The following is a 5,168-nucleotide window of genomic DNA, read 5'->3' on the forward strand; positions in this document are numbered from 1 at the left end:
TGTAAATATTTGAAAAATTAATATAAGTTTGGTATGAATTTATGAATTTTTAAATTAAGTTTGGTGTGAATTTTTAATTTTTAAAATATGAAATTTTAATTTTATGCATTTCAAATTTTGAGTTTGGTATGAATTTTTAATTTTTAATTTTGAATTTTATATTTAAGTTGTGTGAATTTAAAAACAAAAATTTACTTTATCTCATTAAGTTAAGAATATGATTTTTAAAATTCGTCGTAAGTTGAAGACTAGGTCTTTGAACCGAAATTGCTTTACCCGAGGGAGGGACGAGAACTTTTATTATCATTATTTTTAATCTTATTGATTTAAAGTATACCAAAAACATTAAAAAACCCAAAAAAAATCTTAGCTTTTAAAACAATCGCTACAAAAAGACAAATTTTAAAATTTTGTCGAGGGACGGACTAGGGCATAGTCCCGAAACGACCTCGTCTTAAAAAGAAACAAAATTTTTAAAATTTTATTAAATTTTATGTTCTAAAAAGTTTAAGGTTTATATAAAAAAAAAAAAAAAAAAAAAAAAAAAAAAAAAAAAAATACCTGGGAATTGACCCCCATGCGAGTCGCATGGGGATGGGCAGGCAGCCATGCGACTCGCATGGATGTAAAAAACTGGACAGGATCAAAAAGGCAGCCGAGTTCTGCTTCATTCACAACACACACACATATACACGAAAACTCTCCCAAATCCTCTCAAAAATCCGCCATTTTTTACCAAATTTCTTGCAAAACTTCACAATAATCATGCCTAGATTCAGTAGTCTCAACCCCTTCAGGAGAAAGGTAAAGATTTCACCCCTAATCTCTTTAAATTCGAATTTTTGTGTTCTTGAGCTAGAAAATTTATATTTTGATTTTGTTAAATTTAGGTGTAATTAGAGCTAAATTGATGTTATATTATGCATGTATATCCTAGATAGAAGCTATTTAACATGAATTGAAGCTAAAAACTTCAAATTTTTAAGAATCTAGGGTTTGTGTTCTTGAGCAATTTGGGGCTTTTTGATATAAACAGGTTATGGCCGATTTTTGTCATGAATTGTTGCTAAATTAAGTAGTGTAACATGTTTAGGTAGTTAATTGATCCAAACTTTGAGCCTAAACATGTTTTTGAGAATTAAAGTAGACTTTTTAAGCCTAAAAATTCATGAACTTGGATAAATTTGATATAAAGGCCATTTGAAACTTGTTTCATTGCTAGTAGTGATTATTTTGGCATGTTATTTGAGATAAATGCTTATGAACTTGATGTACATTTTTCGTATATGCTTATTTGACAAAGTGTAGACTCGACAAAAATATGAAAATGAGCACTAGTTTGATTTGAATGCCATGTAACAAGTGTTTAATTGTTATAATAATTATTGTTGACATGTTTAAGAGTTTAAATTTGATAAAACATTGTACACATTTTCGTATGTAAAAGTGTAGAATTGTTATCGTTAAGAAAATGTGTATAAAATGTGTTATGAATTGAACAGGTCATCATAATTGTTTCAAGTTATTATTTTGCTAACACTAATGCATATTTGGATGCACAAATTTTGTGTTTAATGTGTTTTGCAGAAAGCCGATACTGGAGGTTCAGGAGCATCATCGTCCAGGCAACCAGAGCCCGAACCGGAAATGTTTCATGAACAGGAACAACATATGCAACAAGAAGAAGAAGAACAGGAGGAGCAACATATTCATTATCACGATCAAGATCAATTATTCGTGAATCAGTTTCGTCAATTCGCTCCACATCAAAGGATTCTGAGTTTAGACATTAATGAAGATCAGTTACACCCAAATCTGAGATTTGATAGATGTTGGATAGAGTATCCAGATTATCAAAAGAACATGCACATTCTCTACTTTAAGGTTGTTGAAATGCCAAGGGCAATTGACTGGGTACCTTTGGAAACAGTTGACCTTGCCGAACCGATTCGGCAATTATTGGTGCAAAGGTATGGTAATTCTCAGTTTAACGATTGGATGCGCCTATTTTCCATTCGTAGAACCATATATAGGGAATGGTGTATAGAATTACTTAGTACTATTAAGTTAAACAGTGATGTTAGGAGGATAGATGATAGAAGCTTTATTAGATTTCTTTTAGGTGGACGCATGTACAGAATGTCCATGATAGATTTAGCCAGGGCCTTACAGATTTACACCCCTGCTGAACTTTTGAGCCCCGACTGTAATAGCCTGATTGCCCAAGGAGAAAGGGTAGATAGGGAATTTGATATTAACGCTGTCTGGAGGCGTATGTCCCACTTTAATGAATTTCACGCCAGTGGAAATCATACATACTTAGATATAGACAGAGCTGAACTCCGGGTGATTCATAGATTCTTAGCAAACACAATTACACAAAGGGGTAGGAATAAGGAGAAATTGACCGTAAATGATTTGTTCTACCTCAAGTGTATTAGAGACCCGAGGAGTTTCGTTAACATTCCCTATTGTGTTGGTTATTATCTCGCTAATGTAGTTTCGGGGATGAAATCGGGGAGTATTATAGGTGGTGGTATTTTCATTACTCTCATTGGAGAGTATTTAGGTGTAGATAAGCACCAAGGGGGTCCAATGAACGAAATAGAGGACGGAGGTGAAACTATAAGTTCAAACCTTTATCACGGTGCAAGGGTATTATTGATGAGACGTGGTCGGGTATATCGATACGAGGGACCTCAGCGACAGGTAGAGAGAGGTTCGGATGACGAGATGGAGGAGGCGAACAACATTATAGGAGTTGTTCGGGAGACTGCTCTTGATTTAGGTATTCGTATGGAGGATGAATACATGACGAACTATGATAGGCATATGCAGTACGAGGCATGGCAACGCCGGAATGACTACGAGCATTCCCGGCAACGAGAGCATGGCCGATGGGATTATCATCAGCGCCAAATTATAAGCCAGTTGCAGCCTGGTGAGATGTATTATCCGACCCGACCCGCATACTATCCCGCACATCAGCCAGAGATGAGACCACCCTATGATTCATATGATTATAACGCAGCATACCAGTACACCTATAATCAGCCATGGAACCCGGACGCGAACATGAATTGGGATCCATATCCTAATTTTCCTCCTAACCCACCTCCTGATCAGTAGAGATGAGATAAGTTGGTAATTTTTATTTTTATTTTAAACACTTAACATTTTATTATGTTTATGTAATGTTGGATATTTTATTATTATTGTGTACTAATATTTTTCTTATAGTTTGAAAGTGGGATGCCAAAGTTCCATTTCAAATTTCATGTATGATTATATTTGTATTGTATGTATTCTATTTTTATGCACAAAACAGGGTAAAACAACGCGTTTTCAAAGACTGGCATTAAGTTCAGCAAAAGCAAGTAATTTTGACGACAATGATGCAAAATGTATGTGAAATAACAACAAGACGGAATGAACAAATGACGTGCACCATTTATCATTCAGCAAACAAACGCCAATATATTTGGAAACTTTGGTAAAAATTTAATCATTTTCACACAAATCACCCTCAATAATTTAAATTGTTACTGATTTCTTGCAAATGAGGGCATTGCAAGATCTTAAGTGTGGGAAGGGGTTAAATTCTTTCGGATTTTAAAATTTTTATATTAAACACTTGGTTACCATTAAAAATACTAGTAAAGCAGTAGTTGTATTAGAATCTAGTGCTCTCTGATAAAAAAGAACAGCCCTAGTCTTATATACTGACTACCCAATTCTAGTAAAATTTTTCAAAATTTTCAATTAAATGAATTCAAAATCATGTTTATACATATTTATGAACGATAAAACTAGGTTTTAACACCGAAATTATTGTTACCTCGGAAAGGACATAAATTGAGAAACAAACTAAAATGTTAAAATTCATTTAAAATGGAATAGAGGACGATAAAAAGGAAAATAAAAGCCAAGTGTGGGAAAATTTACCAAGTTATTTTAAACATATGTCACATATATTTGTAACAAATAACTGAAAATACTTTTGCTTTGGACTAAACTAAACTGTTTTACCCGATGAAAGAAAAGAAGAGATGGATCTACACGATGAATCAATTCCATCATTAAAAGGAAGTAAAGTCTTCCGAAAAAGACACGCGCTTCTTGATTTAGGTCATGAAGTTGTCGTCCAGACCAGCTGTAGGTTGACGAAAAATCTAGAAAAGTCATCACTAAAATCAGCAGGAAATCCACGGACCTCAGCATCAAACAGGGTCGCCATGTGGTCAGATTTATCCTAACCATGAGAAGGATTTATCTCGTACAATGGGGAGGCACCGTGCAAATTAGCTTGATAAGACTAATGAATCAGATCCCCAGAAAGGATAATCTCCTTAAAGATTAAAAATCAGCTTTTAAGACTGATATTACTCAATCCTAGAGATTGACCGTAAAGATTGAGAATTCAAACTCATGGAATTCAATGATATCTAAAACTCGAGCTGAAACGAGAAAATATTTTGATCAAAAATACAAACCGATTTGTTTTCTGAAAACCCTATTTTCAATGCGTTCATTACCATTGAACGTAAAATCCTAGGAATTCACCTGGAATTCATTAGGTCACCTGAACTAAATCGGGTGTCAACCGTAAGAACGGTGGTTGCATAACATGGTCAAAGACAGGACTTTGTGCCAAACCTACAAATTATAAGGGTGAGCTTTACTATTGCTCCTACCAAGGATAGTAATTGCGTCCGACACGTTATAGACCATAATCAAAAGCATGTCACGGGACATTGCCTTAACAGTTGCTTGTTCAACGCTTTCCTTTACAACCGGACGGTAGTTTGCCGAAAGGTAATATACGGGACAAGTAAACTGGACGTGTTGCTTTCCTAATACAAGGTTAGCAAGTGGGTGACACAAAACCGCAAGTTTTGAGCTAAAATTTTCAAATCAGAAACCCACCAAACCCACAAAAATATTTTGCAAACACCGGTAAAGGGTTATTCCGGAAAACTTATCTAGGGTAAAAACTAGATTTCAAAAGATCAAATGTTTTCATAAAGATCCAATTTCCTTAATGGATTTAAATTTTTATAGTCATGTGGGACTGTAAACCATATCGTTACTTCCATTGTTTATACCGCCGTATAGAAATCACTGATGTACAAAGTGTGAAGAATAAAGAAGTGATTCTAGTATTTCAA

Source organism: Rutidosis leptorrhynchoides, chromosome 2 (genome assembly GCF_046630445.1).
Source record: "Rutidosis leptorrhynchoides isolate AG116_Rl617_1_P2 chromosome 2, CSIRO_AGI_Rlap_v1, whole genome shotgun sequence".
In the NCBI taxonomy this organism is placed as follows: Eukaryota; Viridiplantae; Streptophyta; class Magnoliopsida; order Asterales; family Asteraceae; genus Rutidosis; species Rutidosis leptorrhynchoides.